The following is a 19,619-nucleotide window of genomic DNA, read 5'->3' as shown; positions in this document are numbered from 1 at the left end:
GCCAATGCTCCTTACCTTGGACGAGGGGTATCTCCTCACCACCACCCTTCCTGACCTTCAACGTGGGATAACTCTAGGCCCTCCTGTGCCCACGCAGCCACGGAGTGGGGTTGGTCCTCCCACCCGCCACCCCTGGCCTCGGGCTTAAGGGCGTAGGGTATCTCCTCCCGGCTGCCGCCCCTGACCTCAGACGGTGGGTAACTCCTCTCATTGCTGCCCCTGACCTCGGACACTGGGTATCTCCTCTCGGGCACCCCCCCTGACCTCGGACGTGGGGTAACTCCTCTTGGCCTCCGCCCTTCAGGCATGGGGTCCTCTTGACTTCTGCCCCTGACCTCGGACGTGGGGTAGCTCCTCTCGGCCACGCTTAGCGCGCCCGTCGCAGCCGCCTAATTTGGCTTTCTCATCTAAAAAAACAATAGGAATCATGCAGAATGTAATTCAGAGGAAAATCATGAGGTTAAATACTGATAGGCTAACACAGGTTAAATACTAGTAGATCTGTGCTTCTTCAAGAGCAATCTCTGGACCAACAAAACCAGTACCATATAGGAGGTTATAAAAAAATGCATTTTTCAGTCTCATCACAAACCTAATGAATCAGAAATTTTAGGGTGGTGCCCAGCAATCTGTGGTGTAATCTTTCTTCCAGGTGACTGTACGCACAATAAATGTGGAGAGTTATGGGTACGGTGAATTTTTTTTTAGTGTCTGGCACAATATAAGTGAAAATAATGGGGCTGTTGTTAATACAGCCAGATAAATAGTCCAGTGGTGCTTCTCTAGGTACATTACTGATGTTTTAGCAGGATATTTTCTTGTTACACAAGACTGTTCCTCACATGTCAATTTTCAGCATTCTTGGATCTTCGGTGCTAAACATCAGCTACAAATACTCCAAATTTTGTGACAAACAAAATATGCCTTCCCTGCATTTCCCAAAACCACATTTTGCAGGAGAGGGACTCAGTTATATCACCAGTTAAGAACCATAACTCAGTAATCAGAATGGTCCCCTGATATGCTTCCTTGTCAGATTATAAATGGACTTCTGTGAAAGGGAGACGTTGGTACGCATTAGAAGAAATTTGAGTGGCAAAGCAGCACTGACATTTTGGATCCTCTGAATTGCCTATTTATCAGACTCTGCAGGGAATATAAAGATGAATTAGAAATGATTTCTGCCCTCAAGGAGTTTCAGCATAATTGGAGGAGTTAAAGTAATTGCAAAAATAATCATATCAGATGGAATAGTGGAAGTCTCTAAGAGATGCCAAGTGATATTGGAATTCTGAAAGAGTAACCACTAATAGCACAGGGAGCTAGGATACATTGCTTGGTGAAGTCAGTATTTGAGACAATAAATAAATGCCTTTGACTAAAAGGATTTAGATTTCCTCAGTTTAACAGAAAGTAAATAATAACACTATGTCATTTTTATGGATAAGAAGAAACAGATGTATGTGAGTAAAAGAGTGAGAGATACAAAGACATGAGGTGATTATGAGTAAAAAAAATCCTTTCAGAACTAATAATCCACTGTTTCCGAATACAAATCAACCAGGAAAGTTCTCAAAAATGCTAGCACCATCCTAGCACCTAGCATCTACCAACTCTCCACAAATTCTTATCAATAGAGATCTCCATTTCTTCTTGCCAATCAGCGAGAAGTTTCAAAGTCTTTAATCAAATACTGCCTCCTTCATCAGAGATGGAAGGAGATACTCCCAAAGAATTCCACATGTTAACAGAGGAGCACAAATGTTTTCAGTTTTCAAAATTCTCATGCTGTTCCTAGTCTTGGTGTTACTAGAGGAAAGGTGTGGTGGGAGGAGGGGAACGAAGACAACCTGTGCTGCTCATCTGGGACACAGGGGTCTCCTTAAGGCTTGTACAGCAAAAATCACAAGCATCATGCTAATCAGCTATTAATGGTGGCCGGGAGAGGACTGTGAGGCCACAGTTAGCAAGAACAATGCCATAAACAATTAACAATGTCTACCATGAAAAAGTGTTAACTTGTGATTAGAAAGAAAGTTTGCCCCATATAATTTCTATGCAGTGGTAAAAAAAAAATGCCTTAAGCTATTATTTAGTCAATAGGATAAATGAATCTGTATTAAACTCGGGGCACTTGATATTGGAATTCTGTTGAAGTATTTGATTTCTATTTAGACAGATCTACACAGAGATCTACACAGATCTCTGAAACATTGTCTTCCATCCTAATAGCATGCCCTTTTCTCCATTTGGAATCAGACTAGCAGTAATAAGCTGTACTTTGTTAGTTCATTCATTCATCCAGACTGTCATTCACCTCTTGGTTACCTACTACTGTGTAACAGATCTCTCCCAAACTTGGTGGTCTGAATCAACAATAATCATGTTATTACCTCTCCTAGTTTCTAAGGCTCAGAAATTTTGGAAAGGCTCTGATAGGTGGTTTTGGTTCAGGGTTCTCATTTGGTTTCAAGTCAGATGGTGGCTGGAGGGAAGAGAGGACAAGGCTGGGGCAGCTGGGGGATGGGGGAGTGCAGGGGGAATGCAGCTGGGTACCTCATTCTCTTCATACGGTTTCAGGGCCTCTTCAAGTGGGTTGATTTGAACTGCAAAGGGAAGATGTATCACCATGTATAACCTCGTCTCTGAAGTTACACAGTATCAATTTCACAGTATCCTATTGGATATAAGCAAAAAAAAAATGCCCTTCACCCCTCCAAGATTGAAGATGTGGAGACTAATTCTCTACCTCTTGATGAAGATGTGACTGCTGCTGCTGCTAAGTCACTTAAGTCGTGTCCGACTCTGTGCGACCCCATAGATGGCAGCCCACCAGGCTCTGCCATCCCTGGGATTCTCCAGGCAAGAACACTGGAGTGGGTTGCCATTTCCTTCTCCAGTGCATGAAAGTGAAAAGTGAAAGTGAAGTCGCTCAGTCGTGTCCGACTCTTCGCAACCCCATGGACTGAAGCCTACCAGGCTCCTCCGTCCATGGAATTTTCCAGGCAAGAGTACTGGAGTGGGTTGCCATTGAAGATGTGACTAGGTTTTATTAACAGAAAAACATGGAGGCTGGGAGATACTACTGTCATAATCTTTGGAAAATATGATCAGCCATAGTCACAAATGTTTGCTGAGAACCTGTGATGTGCCAGGCTACAGACATACTGAGAATCATGAAGACAAACAAGGTCCTTCCTCCTGTGAGGTGTATGTCCTACTGAAGATGAGTGAAGAGATGAACGAAAAGTAAACACACCAGGAAGCCCATTTGGGATAGTGATAAGTGACATAAAGAATATTTAAAAATGAGAGTAATTGGGTCTAAGGGAGGTTTTAGAGAAAGGTGGTTAGGATAGGGCTCTCTTAATCAGAGAACTTAATGATGAGAGGAAACCAGTTACATAGACATCTTGGGGGAAAACAGGTTCTAGGCAGGTGGAAGAGCAAACGCATAGCATGTGCAGTAGGAGGGAGCTTGAGAAGCAGCAAAATGCAGACTAGTGAGCAACAGGGAAGGTGACACAGAATGAGGTCCGAGAAGCAAACTGGGGACAGCTCAGGGAGAGCCTCAAGGGTAAGAGAAGAATGGACTTTGTTTCAGTCCTCACGTAAGCTCTATGAGTGGAGGTACCTACTCTGCTTATTCACTTGTTGGCACCACATGACACAGAATTCTGAAACAGCTGACACTCACCAGAGATCTGTTGGACTGAGAATGAATCAAGGGCATCAAAACTCACTGAGGGAATAGTTATCGTCACACTCCCAACCCAAGGCAAGCTCCATGTGGCAGGAACATTTTCCGAGGTGATAGAGTGGTTGAGATCTCATGTCAAATCTTTAACTTAAGACTGGCTGGGCTACTCAATTGTATCTATTACCACCTAAATGAAGATGCATAACAGGGAATTAATTACAATGTGTCTTGCCCTGCCCCTGAATAATTAAATATTTTATTGTGATGTTACAATCTGAATTTATTATCCTTTGCTGGGGAACAAAATTAAACATAACGAGGGCTGTTAGTCTCCTCACAGTTCTGCTTGTATCCTGTATCTTATATCATTTTTACCACTTTGATTAATGAGTTTAATTTACTCTGACTGGAGTATGTAGCACTCAGTGCGGTGGGGGGAGGTGAGACTATTAAAATCCTTTCAATTATACTAATAATGCCAAATCTGCATGTGTTAACAAGGGTGCACCATTAATTAGCTTTTGGAGGTGGTTTCTGGAAAGGTAGCAGAGTAGCTTTAAAGTTGCCTCGGTGATACCAGGAGATAACTATTAAGCTGACAAACAGAGTGTGACATTACGTATTCCCTCAAGATGAAGAGCCTTTGGTATCTCAAGGTGTAGAAAATCGCACATGATAGATGGACACATTCTTAACTTGCTGTGTGAGATGACTTCTGCTTACCCCTCCAGGTCCACTGTTTTCCCTCCTCCCTCTGCTCTCTGCCCCAGGGCTGCCCTGCATGCAACAGATCAATGGGACTTGCAGGCACTCTGCCTGTTGGTTGGATGTGGCTAATGGAAGCTCAGCAGGAGATGGGGGTATTTATTCCTTGGCTTTCCCTGGACCTACAACCACTTTAGCTCGAGACAACTCTCCTTACTCATCTCTCTCCCTCTGGTTCTGCTAACATCTTTCTATTTTGGTCCCCTTTCGATCTAGAAGAGGTCATCGCATTCCCTCCAGTCCTGGCCCAGGTCCTTACGCCCCTCTATGACTCTCCCACACCCTATCCCCATCTTTGTAAGCAGTGCCTTTGAAAATGGACCCTCCCTGAAATAGCCCGCTTTGAGTGTACTGTTTCCTGTTGGAACTCTAATTGCTGCCCTCTTGTTAATACCAATGTTTGATATATTATAATTCTGTAAAAGTTTCATTAAAATTGACTGCATCATTCAAACAGGTTTCCATATTCTGCTTTTAAGATGAGATAGGATTATATTTAAAGGGTTATGCTTTTTCATATGGCCTTCCCAGGTGGCTCAGTGCTAAAGAATCCTCCTGCCAATGTAGATGTGAGTTTGATCCCTGGGTTGGGAAGATTACCTGGAGGACAAAATGGTAACCTCATTTCTCTACTGTCAATATTTGTTTTGAGAAAAACCTAGAATATTTTGGATGGCTGGTAGGTGGGAAACAATCTTTAACAGTTGAAACAAGTGCTTCTAAAAATAAACCATTTTTTAAAATTACATATTTCCAACATATATGAAATAAATATAATGCAGTCAACAAATTTTCTCCTGGGTCACTATTTTAAAAACAGCACATCAGTTATTCTCTAAGAGAGGAATACACAGGCCTCAATGTTTATGCAAAGAAGTATATATTAGAAATATATATTCATAGATCAATGTACAGTATACACCTGCACTTATTTAAAAAAATGTTCTAGAATTCCAATTATTTGAGGAGAAAAAGGTGATGAAGCTTCTTAGTACCAAATTCTAAAACTTAGTCACAAAATTCTTTTTATGTTTGCTAGAGAGAAGTTGACACAGGAGTCTGTGCGAGGAGCGTCCTTAGGCCCTGGTCTCCTTTGCCTGACGTTCCACTCTCATGCCCACAACATTTTTCTCCTCCAGATTAGAGATTTCAGTGAGGTCCTTGTGTCTCAGTTGCAGGGGTGGTGAAGCCTGCTAGTCCACCCAGCATTCTTTCTCCCCTTAACACTTGCTAACAGATTTTACTGGGATTGGAAATGAATGTGGCCCCATAATGAGTTTTGGCCACTGAGATGTAAGCAGAAGTTATTGGGTAGGGTTTATGGACAATATACTTTAAATGTATGTCCCCTTGTCTTTTTATTTCCCACCTGGAAATTAAGTTTAATGGCTGGAACTCCAAGAACCCTTTTTGAAACGTTACCCTGCAGATAGATGCCATATCCTCAAGGAGAAGGGGCGGGAGGAAAGGAAACGTGCTAGGACACTAGTGGAGCCATGGGTCTGCAGCAGCCCTGGGTAACTCACCACTCGCTATGTCAGCAACTCTCCTGCTGAACCCACTGTCACTTGTACCTTAATGAAATGCCTAAGTAACACCCAGAGGAAATGACCCTGGGTACCATTTGCGCCATCCGCAAGAGGAGACTGGCTTCTTTTATGATTAAGACACATTTCTGAAATGTAGGTTTAGACAAGCTTTCACTCCTGAAGTGGGGTTAGAGCATAGATATAACCTTATTTTTACTAACCAGAATAGAAGATTTATCGATTCTCAGAATTCCCCTGTAAATTTCCGTGTTTAGATCTTTCTCTGGGTTCTTGATACACTTTTTCACTCTAAGGTTTATTTCATATGATTTGTAATTTTTTCAATAGTCTTGCTAAAGATGACATACCATGTTGGATTCTTTGTAGACTAGCATGTGTGATTCTGCTTCTTTTTGAAGTGGAAACTTACAATCCACCCTGCTATACTGTGAATCCAGAGAGCATGGACCACGTGTGTTTTGTTTCCCAAGTACCTGGTAGAGCCACCTCAATAGACAAATGTTCAGACAGTGAATGAATAAAAGAAGAGGTCAGTGAAAAAAATAAAAGAAAATAAGTTAGAATAGAGAGGCTCTTTAAAGGTTGAAGCAATGAGGGGAACTATGAAAGAGAATTTAATTTTGTCAAAGTGGAGGCTAGAGGGGAAGGGGCTACTAACTGAATCCTGTGTGTTGTGGAGTGAAGAAGTTAGGAGTTAGGGGACCAGGAGACAATGTCTATGAACTCTATTTTGTCTCGTTCCAGAAGCCAAACTGGAACAGAAGCCAAGTGTTTAAGAATTTAAGTACTTTGGTGTGACAAAGACCCTAAGCAGGAGGAATGACCTCAAGAACCCCAAACAATCTCTACATTCTGGTCAAGGGTATTTAAGCTCATCTCAATCAGAACAACAAAAGCATTTTTGGTCACTCTTTAGTTAACAAATAACTCCAATCAGTAGGTATTAAGAGTGGGGAAATGTGCACAGCAGTAACTCATTTCACAACTGTGCCCATGACCTTGGCCCCTCTGGCCCCTCTGCTGCTGCTGCTGCTGCTAAGTTGCTTCAGTCATATCCGACGTTGTGCGACCCCATAGACGGCAGCCCACCAGGCTCCCCGTCCCTGGGATTCTCCAGGCAAGAAGACTGGAGTGGGTTGCCATTTCCTTCTCCAATGCATGATAGTGAAAAGTGAAAGTGAAGTCCCTCAGTCGTATCCGACTCCTAGTGACCCCATGGACTGCAGCCTACCAGCTCCCTCCATCCATGGGATTTTCCAGGCAAGAGTACTGGAGTGGCCCTTCTGCTAAGATGTGCTAATTCCCATCAATACGGTGCTCCCAAACCCAGCACTCAGGCACCCCTGGAGAGCGTCTCCTGGGTGTGACAGTTGTGCCTTTAAGCATTCTTGCCCTTCTGGTTCCTTGTTCTGCTGGCTCACTTATAACAAGTATTATGTAATCATCTGACCCTGAGCCAAGGACACAGGCCTGCGGAGGCCCCAGCTGATGTGGGAGCAAAGCTTTTAGCTTTGTGAGGCTGAGGCTGCTGGGCTAAGCAGTATCCTAGGACTTACAGATGTTGCTCTTGGGTAGTTAGTTATTCTGTTACATTCTTTTCCTAAGAGGTGGACAAATCTTTGCAGATAAAGCAGTTACTTGTACACCCCAGTTCCACATGGGCTTGTTTATAACATACCACCAAAACATGTTTCCCATGGAATCCTGAGATTCACGGGGGCTTACATGGTGATGGATGTGTTCCTCTTGTCTAGAGTTCTGAGTCACTCTGTGATTTGTATGAATTTGCTTTGCTCTCCGGTAATAAAATCAAATCTACAACTGGTCAGATTTTCTTTTCTTACAGGAATAACGCTTATATTTATTATTCTGTGCCTGTTGCCAGACAATGAGTAGACTGGCTCTAGTAGGTTGGCAGGAACACAGGCAGTGCAGTATAAAGGACACTGAAACAAAGGCAAGGATACCTGCATTCTGGCATTTCCTCTACCATCACCAGGTTCCTGATGCTGAGATAATGCTCAAACAACTTCTCTTTGGAGAAACTCTCCCTGATCTCACTGAATCCTCCCCTATCTCCCGTGGTTTCATCCTTCTCCTCTCTGCTCCTTGTATTTCCCTGAGTTTTACTTGATGAAGCTTTGCTTCAGATAATAAAGCAAACAAAACAACAAAGGTCTGACCTTGAAACACTTTTAAAGAGCATACACACTGGAAGGTGGAATGAGGATATAAACATTCCCCGCCCCCCTCCCCCGCCCAACAGGAGTATTTCTCATCAGCTCCATGTTAAATACCATGTCTTCCATCAATACCACCCTATTTGGATAACTTTCTTTTTGTTGTTTAAGCCCAGTTGTTTCTGCATTCCCCTATTCCTTGCCTTCCCTGGTTTGTGAAGGTCAGTCATGAGTAAGGTGCCATCCTACTACTGGGGGAAAGATGCTGAATATGATTCTGGCTATTGTCCATCCTCATTCTTTACTGGCCTCCATGGAGGCGCCCCCTGTTCTGCTGGTCCCTGGCCATCCTAGACAGGTGTCTGCTGAGGTGCACCTGGCCCTGCCTGTTCTCTGGAGCTGGAGTCCACGACACCCTTCTGCAGCCCTCACATGATGTTATTAGACTCAGAACAGTAGATCAGAAATGCTCATGACACCTGTGACCATGGCAATGAATTTGGATATTCTTTCCTTCTACTATAAATATGTTCTTCCTATTCAAAAGAAGATGGCTCCTTATATGTTTTGCCTCTTCAACGTCCATCAACAACTCTTACCAAAAGATTCTGCTTATCTGCATAGCAACAAACTCAATTTGCTTATACCTGTGAATCATGAATCTGCTTATGAACAAATATGTTTTGTTCATTTAAAATTTGACCCTTTATATCCACTAAGCCCTATATTTGGAAGGAACAAGATTGGTAACTGTTCGGTAATAAAATGTTTAAATACTTAAACATGTTAATATTTTATTAGTAAACATTAGAGTATATTCTACTCTAGGTGCAGATAATTATATCTACTGTTTTCACTTTTAAATAGACTAACTAGGACTTCAAAAGAAAACCTCAAGATACTTTAAGTCCTGTTTTTCAACTTGTTTTACAAAGAAAAATAGATTTCATTCACATAATCTAGTAGTCATATTTAATTATACATATCTACATTTCAAAGAACATATTTGCCTTGAGCCAGGGAAAACAGAATCCCAACACAGTTCATATTGAATGTATGCATCCTAGAACATCACATAGAAGCTGACATATGCACTGGAATTATTCATACCACTTGTATACTTTAGGGGATGAACATCTTGAAGATAAACTCAGAATTTTATGAATAGTAAGTCAAATCTTGATCTTCTTTTTGCAATAACTGAAAGCAGAGGGGTAAATAATCCAAAACAGCAAATAATCTAAAAATAACTTAACTTTAATTATGAAATACGTTACACATCTAACCCATTCCAGATGCAGCTAATGATGTTTTACCCAAATTCATAGTGAAACTGATCTAGATACGTATTAGTGTGGGGCAAGCTATGGAAGCAGGTAAGACTGTCTGGAATAAGATACAAAGACAAAGTAGATTCAAAATTCATTTTTTTTTTTTTCTTTTTAACTTCCGGGCAAGTCTGTTATTTTAAAGAATCACACTTTTCACATCATTCTCAGAGGACAGGTCTGATTTTTTGTCTCAGATGTAAGCAACTCAAATGTTAAAAGTCACAAAAGGCAGTCAAACACTTGCATTTATTTTATCAGTCCATATTCACCATTGGGCTTTCCCAAGTGACTCAGAGGTAAAGAACCCACCTGCCAACTCAGGAGACACAGGTTCAGTCCCTGGGTCAAGAAGATATCCTGGAAGAATGCATGGCAACCTACTCACACTTCTTGCCTGGAGAATCCCATGGACAGACAGAGAAGCCTGGCAGGCTACGGTCCACAGGGTCACAAAGAGTTGGACACGATGGAAGTGACACAGCACGCAGGCATGAATGCATGGATCCACAATTAGCCCACCAGTATATCTCAACCAAATTTGACAATTTGGACTTGACCAAAATGACCTATAGTTTCCCAACTTTGTGTTACATGACTTTCTTTGCCAGACACACTTTCTCTGCTCCTGTCACAGAATTCAACTCAGGAGGGTGTAACAGAAATGGTTTCTGAGGTTTGAAGTCTGAAAGAAATTACCAAAAACAAACAAACAAACAAACCAGCAATAACAACCAATAATAATTGAGCATGCCTTTCTCACTCCTCAGACGTCTTGGAGGCTGCTCTTGGTTGGGGGTGTCCCTCACCTAAGGCAGGATGATGGTGGCCACAAAGAAAATGAAAAAGTCGCTGGAGTTAGTCAACTCTAGGCTCCAACTGCTTATGAAAAGTGGAAAGTATGTGCTGGGGTACAAGCAGACTCTGAAAATGAGCAGCAAGGCAAAGTAAAACTGGTTATACTTGCCAACAACTGCCCAGTCTTGAGGAAATCTGATATAGAGTATTATGCCATGTTGGCCAAAACTGGTGTCCATCACTACAGTAGCAATAATATTGAATTGGGCACAGCATGTGGAAAATACTACAGAGTATGCACACTGGTATTATTGATCCAGGTGATTCTGATTATCATTAGAAGCATGCCAGAACAGACTGGTGAAAAGTAAATCATATATAATTTTCCTTAATAAAACTGACTAGAGATTGTTTTTTTTTTTAATAATAATTGAGCCCTTCCTCTATGACAATAATCACAGCAAGAGTCAGACGTGTGTCCTCCCATGACACTTTGACTTGTGCTAAGGTTTGGAAACTGTCAGAAATATTTAAGGCCCTGCAGAGCAAAGACAAACTGAGCTTGTCTCAAAACACCAGAAAGTACACGACACTCTTATACTCTGGGAAATCAAAGAGTCAGAGCGAGGCAGAGTGAAAGAGAAATAATGATGTTAAGAAAAAGAGCTAAAGTAAATAAATAAGGTGCAATTTATGAGCTATCACTGTCTTCCACATTTGCCTTGTTTTGTGATATCATGCCAGTACTAAAGTGTGTTTTACAAACCTTACAGTCGACATAAGCATTGAAATGAAGAGTAACACACTTCAGATGGATTAAGCTCGGTTCTGAGGCATAAGAATTGACAATAAAGTCTTTGTTTCTTTATACTGGACATTGAAAAACACAACAAAAGGATCTGTAACTGATAAGCAAAGACAGAACACAGTCACTAAATTTTACTAGAGACCATTGCAGCTTGTTCTACCTTTATTGTCATAGTGTTTTGCTTATTTTTTCACCATGAATGTCTTTCTACATTGTAGGTACAATGTGCATGTTTGTCTTAATCTCTCTACTAAACTCTAACCGATTTAAACTAAGAGACGGATTTATTTCTCCCTGAGAAAAAATAATGCCAAAGAAGTTAGCCCAGTGCCCTCCACACAATAGGATCTCAGTAACTACCTCTTGAACTGAACTTTGCCTGCAGATCATAGAGACATGAAACACTTAACAGTCATTTAAGAAATGGGGTAGCCTAATGGTCTACAGCAAACTTTCTGTGTTCAAATCCTGGCTCTGATACTTACAAGCTGTTTAACCTTGGACAAATATCCCTTTGCCTCACTTTCTTCATAAGTAAAATTGTAATAATGCCACTGAGTATTAAAAATGTCAATTTATATATAATACTTCAAACACGCTGGCATATATGTAATTATTACCATTATATTGTTCTTAATTTAGTTGTCCATGAAAATTACATTGGATTGAGGTTCCAAAGTAAGAGGAGAAAATAAAAATGTTTCATTCCTCATGAAGGATATTGTTTGCAAGAGATTACAAACTTATAAATCTTCCTCTTTCTTCTGTTCAAGGTAAAATATGGGGAACCCACTACGGAAATGTCATCTCCTACTCTCTACACAGAGAGCTCCTAATTCATCCCCCTCTAAAATACTCATTATTTAAGAATATTAGACAGACAGAACTTATGGAAAAAGGGACAAAGTATGTTTTGCTTCTCAAGATGACTGTTTTTGTTGGGCATTACTTCTGATTTCACTTCAGTTTGGGCTCCAAGAGCCAGGAAAGTTTTGTAGTTGGTGTCTGATAAATGACAGAAAACAAATACAGTGGATAATCTATCTCACCACACAGCAGAGAACCAAGACAATTTAATAAGGCCTCAGCCTGGCTGATTAATAGTCTATAAATCACTATTTTGCTTCTTGTGCTGATGAGGAATAAGATGCTAGCATCACTTTGAGAAGCCAAAGAATAGCAGGTGTTCCACAAACAGGTCAATGTGACTTTCTTCATCAAGACTTTCTTCCCTGGCCTATCCTTGTCTCTCCTAATCTCCCATTTTACTACACTTCTTAACATCTTTGAGGATCACTGAGGTGCCCAAAGGGCCAAGTGCATCCTTTTTCTCTAACTCCTCCTTGATTAAAGGTCTTGCCCAGCTTAAACAGTTAATTTACAGTAAATATTCCTTAGTGGAGCTCTTAACAAAAAAATAAGGATACAGAAGAAAGGAGAAACAATAAATAATTTTGGTTTTATAGCTATGCATTAAAATGTAGTCCCTAGAGAGGCTACACATTTTTACAAGGCCACAAAGAAGAACATCTCAACAAAATCCTCAAATAAATTGTTCAGGTTTTTCAGATTAGTAGAGGAATGTAGGTAAGAGAGTCCAGGGTGATTAAATTTTGAAAGGCCCTGCCTATGTCAGGGTAGAGCAAAGTCCCCCAAAACAGTGCTTGGGAAGTGAGAATGAACACAGGGTATGATCAATACAGTTTATGGAGGAGGACAACGGCAAAATGGAAACATCATTTGATTATCTTCCCTATGAGTCTTGGGGACAAAGATTAATGTTTCAGTTGCAAAGTTCCTGTTATTTTCTCTAACATCTATTCATCTTAGTTTTAATGAACATTGTATCAATATATTACTTAAGAAACTGGTAAAGGTGACACTTTAGGCAAGTTTAATCTAGTGGAAGTCTTGGTCCACCACGCCTTCCACTTCCAGCCATGAATCTGGGTCACTTCTAAAAGTTCTGACAGAAGAGGAAGAAGGTGAAACACATCTAAGAGCTGGGCTGGCAGACTCATGGAAATGAAATATTGCTGAGCAGAGCTATTTGGTAATTACAGGCCATTCAAACACTTCCTCTCAGCACTGGAAAAGTGACAATGATTAAGTTGGGTTTTGCCCTCAATGTGGTAGAAAAGAAAAGAGAAAGCAAAAACAAACAAACAAAAACACAAGAAAATACAATCTAATCCAGAAATGGTTATAGAAATAGTACAGGACCAGCAAGGGAATGCCAGTTAGTGGGAAATAAGAGGTAGGAAAGGGTTTATGAGGGATACAGAAAAGAGGCAACTTTTTAGCTGGTCCAGGGAGAGAAGGGTAATAAGATGGTCCTGATTGAAGGTGGAAGTCTTGCAAACAAGAAAGAACACGGTCCATGGACAGCTTGGGGAACTCTGCTGCTGCTGCTAAGTCGCTTCAGTTGTGTCCGACCCTGTGAGACCCCATAGACAGCAGCCCACCAGGCTCCGCCATCCCTGGGATTCTCCAGGCAAGAACACTGGAGTGGGTTGCCATTTCCTTCCCCAATGGGTGAAAGTGAAAAGTGAAAGTGAACTCTAAGGACCTCCAAAGTGAGTAACTCAGCAATTAGTGATAGTATAGTATATTTTTTATTAAAAGAATATATATATATAATGTTTATCCTAATCCTTCTATAATACTCAGAGGAAACAACCTAAACCCTTTCTCTTAACACATCTCAGCAAAAGCAATCTGCTTCTAAGATTGTTTTTTTTTCCAAACTCAGTGGTAGAAACATCACGTATTTACCAAAACTCTTCAAATTTATTTAGGAGAGGGAGCATTTGTTTTCCTCTCCTGTTTATCATAACATTCCTAGTTGTCCTTTTTATCCCATGAAAAGAAACGTCTTATGACTATACAAGTAATACATGTGCAGTGCTGTGCTTAGTCGCTCAGTCCTGTCAGACTCTCTGTGACCACATGGACTGCAGCCCACCAGGCTCCTCTGTCCATGGGGATTCTCCAGGCAAGAATACTAGAGTGGGTTGCTATGTCCTCCTCCAGAGGATCTTCCCAACCCAGGGATAATTCCAGGTCTCCTGCATTGCAGGCGGATTCTTTACCATCTGAGCCACTAAGGAAGTGCAAAAATAATACGTGGTTTCTGGAAAAATACAGCGAAGAATAAAAAAAAAATTAGAGTCAGTCATGTCTTTATCACCCAAAGATAATCACTCTTAATATCATGGTATATATCATCAAATGCTATTTTCTGTATAAACTTAATGTATTTATTTTTAAAACTTTAAAATCATAAACAACATTAAACATACACATGTAAGAACCTTCTATGTCCTATCGTCACTGCATTGTCTTCCACAATATTATTAATTTTGCATAGGGTTTTACAGTACAGGGCTTCCCTTGTGACTCAGCTGGTAAAGAACCCACCTGCAATGCAGGAAAACTGGGTTTGATCCCTGGTTTGGGAAGATCCCCTGGAGCAGGGAAACGCTACCCACCCCAGTATTCTGTTTTCAGTATTCCATTAACCTGTTCATGACCATCTTAGAATGCTTCCACCTTTTACTATCTTTGACCACTTTTTGACAAAAGAGAACTTCTATGGCCTTCCTCTTCTTGGATGTAAAACCTCTCAGGGTCTACGAATGTAAGGCAGTCTGGGCCTCCTCTGCAGGGGACCTAAGAAATTAGTCTACCTAACTGAGCCTGTGGACCGTGAATGTGGAGCAGGGAAGCTTTTGCTGCATGACAAGCAGTGTCTGTGAGCAAAGAGGCTGTAATTGGCATTATATGATCTATTAACTAAAGTGTCTTAAGGTGGAAAAACCCCTCCCTATCAACCGATTCTTTCTTTCTTTACATACAAAAAAATATAGGCTCTCTGGCTGGGCATGGTGCTCCTTTGATCTGATTTTTATTACATGGCAGCTGCTGGCTTTTCTGAACTGTAAATGCCTGTGACTCTTTCCCCAGCAGTGAGATAACCATTGTCCTCTGGGAAACTTTAAAAAGAAATTCAGATTATATGAAGAGCAGAGTGAAGCAATACTTGGTTATAAGAATCCTCTTATTAGGTAAAGCATTTTGGAAAATGCTAAGCTGAGTTAAAATAACCTGAGCAGAGTTAAATAAATAATGATAGCTATGAGAGACACAGGCTAGAGGCATGTCATTTCAGCTCATTCAGAAAAGAGAGGAAATGTTGCTCATAGGAAAAAGACTCCTATATTAAGTATTCAAATTAAAGAAGAGAAAAATGTATGAAGTTGGAAGAGTATGCTTGGAAAAGAGGATATATAATTTTAAACAATGTTACACAATGGGGTCTGATGAATGGGAGCAGATCCAATTGTGTGAGCAGTTCTGGTTTAGACCAGGGATCTGCAAACTCTTCCTCCTAAGAGCTAGATAGTATTTTAGGTTTGACAGGCCAGACAATCTCTCTCCCTAGACTACTCAACTCTGTCGTTATAAGAAAAAATAGCTGTCTCCATGTTCCAATAAAGCTCTATTTATAAAATTTGATGGCAAGGTGGAGACTGCCCATGGGCCATAGTTTTTAGACCTTTGACTTAAATGATCAAAATGGTTGCAGCTCTCAACCTTCCTTTCCTTTCTCTATGAAATGGAAATCGTATTTTCCCAGTTTGGGTTGTTATAAGAATTAACTGGGGCTTCCCAGGTGGTGCAGTGATAAAGAATCCGCCTGCCAGTGCAGGAGATACCAGAGATGTGGGTTCGATCCCTGGATAAGGAAGATCTCCTGGAGAAGGAAATGGCAACCTACTCCAGTGTTCTTGCCTGGAAAATTCCAAGGATAGAGGAGCCTGGTGGGCTACAGTCTAGGAGCTCACAAAAAGCTGGACGCAATTGAGCTCACACACACACACACACAAGGATTAATTAACAATCATGAGAGATCCCAATCTAGTACATGGCCCCAAATTTACACTCAAATGTTAACCAGCAGCACCCCCATCCCCACATGGACCTTTTCCAAGTTAATGATCATTATGCACAAGGGAGCATTGCCTCAGATAATTATGCATACAAATTAAAGACAGAAAAGCAAGTAGAACAGAGTGACATGATAAACAGAAGGCAGTTATTGATTTTGGTTGTGGTTTTTCTATACATATAACTCCAGACAAATCACTGAAAAGCACAGTCTTGCAAATTGAAGAAATAGAGCAAAGTGCAACTGCAAAAACAAGTTGAATCTAGTTCATATATAATTTCCATAAAAATAAGCCTGTTTCCTCCTTGTCTTTTTTGAGCTTTTCTTATATATATATATTTACATATATATATAATTAGAGAATAATTACAATAGTGTGATGGTTTTTGCTGTACATCAACATGAACTGGCATTAGGTATACATATGTTCCCTCCCTCTTGAACTTCCCTGCCACTGCCTTCCCTATCTTACCCCTCTAGGTTGTCACAGAGCACTAGCTTTGGGTTTCTTGTGTCCTACATCAAACTCCCACTGGCTAGCTATCTATTTTACGTATGGTAATGTATATGTTTCAATGCAGTTCTCTCATATCATCCTACCCTCTCTTTTCCTGACTGTGTCCAAAATGTCTGTGTCTCCTTTGCTGTCCTGCAAGTAGGATCATCAGTACTATCTTTTCATATTCCATATATATGCATTAATATATGATATTTGTCTTTCTCTTTCTGACTTATTTTTACTCTGTATACAAACCTTTAAAAACACTTTCAAGAAATGGAATTTCAGTTAAAAAGTAGAAGCAGAAACTTCTTGGTATGGAGGAAAAGTGTAAAATATTCTATTTAAGATTATTAATTTTAGTCAGAATGACACCTTTAATTTTGATCAGAAGTGGAGTCACAGCAGTTTTACTTTAGGAAGTTATCGACTGCCTCTCTAGAGAGCACCACTACTGAGTTTTTGAAATGCTTTTAAATGAGATCATTTTATTTTACATGAGGTTCCTTGTAAAAAGTATTGTCTTTCTGTACATCTAATTAAAATAAAGATGTAATAAAGAATTTACCATTTTAATTAAGGCATATTTTTAAAAGCAATTACTGTGTCATTAATAATTCTTTAACTGACTTTCTTGCACAAAATGAATAACATTTTTACACCATGAAGAATCAATACACATTACTCACTTACATTAACAAAGCTACACAACCCAAATGAGTTTTCACTAAATTATTTCTCCTGTAAACTAGAGGAGTTTGGAGAATCAAGAGCTATTAATAACCTAGTGGAACTTCATTTAAAAGGGAGAAATCTTATCCAGGACTACATACTTGTATCAGATTATTTAAATGCAGAACTAAATAATATCATGTGGAAACAGATTAATAAATTCCATAAGAAGAACTGAAGAAAGACGGTTACCATCAAGGTTTTATAGTATAAATGATTCACTACTCTATTGTCAGACTTTATTTTTGGGGGCTCCAAAATCACTGCAGATGGTGACTGCACCCATGAAATTAAAAGACACTTACTCCTTGGAAGAAAAGTTATGACCAACATAGATAGCATATTGAAAAGCAGAGACATTACTTTGCCAACAAAGGTCGTTCTAGTCAAGGCTATGGTTTTTCCATGGTCATGTATGGATGTGAGAGTTGGACTGTGAAGAAAGCTGAGTGCCGAAGAATTGATGCTTTTGAACTGTGGTGTTGGAGAAGACTCTTGAGAGTCCCTTGGACTGCAAAGAGATCCAACCAGTCCATTCTGAAGGAGATCAGCCCTGGGATTTCTTTAGAGGGAATGATGCTGAAGCTGAAACTCCAGTACTTTGGCCACCTCATGAGAAGAGTTGACTCATTGGAAAAGACTCTGATGTTGGGAGGGATTGGGGGCAGGAGGAGAAGGGGATGACAGAGGATGAGATGGCTGGATGGCACCACTGACTCGATGGACGTGAATGTGAGTGAACTCCGGGAGTTAGTGATGGACAGGGAGGCCTGGTGTGCTGCGGTTCACGGGGTCGCAAAGAGTCGGACACGACTGAGCGGCTGAACTGAACTGAACTCTATTTGATATGTTACCATCTTACATTTTTGTCATGAATTTGTGATTAAGGTTTTCCCACTACCACTCTGTTCCCTGTCTGGCTCCCTTCCCCAGTATACATGTCTGGGTTGCCTTTCAGACAAATGGGCATCCAGGGGACATGGATACCAGTGACTTTACAATGCAATCATTAGGGCAATCTTAAGGAGTGTGTTTTCAGAGGTTAGTATTTTCTATAATTTCTTCTAATATTATTATTACAGGAAAATCTAGAAAAGACAAAACTAAAAATACTCAAGAAAATTTTTTTTTTTTTTATATTGTTTAGTTTTTTTAGTAAAAAGAAGAAGGCTATGCTGTAAAAAAGTCATTAAGAGGGAAAAAATATATGGCACTTTTAATTTTATCTTTACCCCCAGTTGATAATGTGGAGGCTGATGTGGACCCCTCTATGTAAAATCAAAAGGCCCAAGGTCACACAATATCTAGTCCCCCTGGGGAAGAACTGTTTAAGGGACTGAATGAGCAAATGCATAAGTGCAATAGTGACTTTGGGTCCTTGTTCTGTTTGAGTTATTTTCTGAGCCCATTAAGGTAACAGAGGTTGGAAAGGACATTAAGATAAGTTCTTGTTGGGTAATTTGGTAAAGCTCTCAGTCAGCACGATCAGTTTTGATGAATGGTAAGTAATGATAATGAAATTAAGACCATTAGTAAAGCCAACAAATCAGCAAGCCAGACTGTGAACTTATGGATAAGTGAGCTGGTCTTGGGGCCTGGTGACCAACTTGCTCCAGCGGTCTTGTAAGAATTTAGATAGCATTTGTGAATTGTGCACCTGATTTTTAAGAAAAATTATTAGTTGGCAGATTTGTGGTTAATTATCTCAGTTCTCACAATTAGGCCAGAAAGAAGCCTACTGGGGGACAGGTCCACAGCCACCTGGCCTTTTAAAGATTTACTGAAAATATAAATTATCCATAATTTTTCTCAGAACTATTTGGTTTTCTTTTTTAATATTTAAAATTGTTATCTATCTGAAATAAGTAGTATTGGAGTTCTTGATATAGCAGAGTACATGTATAATTTATAATAAAATTAACTTCAATGACCCTCAAGGAAATGTTTTTCAGTACCCCTCCCACCGTGACTACTACAATCAATTCTTTTTTTCTCAGAAGGACATGAATTTATATTTCACAGAAGAAACACAAATAATTGATACACTTATGGAAATATTTATGTATTTATTATTGATGCAAAAAATTGCTTTGTTCATTAGTTAAAATAAAAAAACAACAGCAATGCTGACTTGGGTATGTTGAGACAGGAACTCTTATCCTGATTAGTGGGAATGTGAATTATTTTCTGAAAAGCAATCTGGCAATATATTGCCAAAGCTTAGAAAAGTTAATAGTCTCTGATCTAGTAATTTCATTTTAGGAAATCTACCCTATGAAAGTAGTAGTTTGGTATTAATATTTTGACA

The 19,619-nt window shown here is 40.0% G+C and overlaps 1 pseudogene; it reads left to right on the top strand.

Annotated features, from left to right (window-relative positions):
* The first annotated feature begins 10,345 nt into the window (after nucleotides 1-10,345).
* LOC102279048 (large ribosomal subunit protein eL30 pseudogene) lies at nucleotides 10,346-10,692 on the top strand (annotated as a pseudogene).
* The last annotated feature ends 8,927 nt before the right edge of the window (nucleotides 10,693-19,619 follow it).

The sequence above is a fragment of the Bos mutus genome, chromosome 22 (assembly GCF_027580195.1).
Source record: "Bos mutus isolate GX-2022 chromosome 22, NWIPB_WYAK_1.1, whole genome shotgun sequence".
NCBI classification, from domain to species: Eukaryota; Metazoa; Chordata; class Mammalia; order Artiodactyla; family Bovidae; genus Bos; species Bos mutus.
Note: the sequence above shows the minus strand (reverse complement) of the source record. Positions and strands in the feature narration are given on the sequence as shown.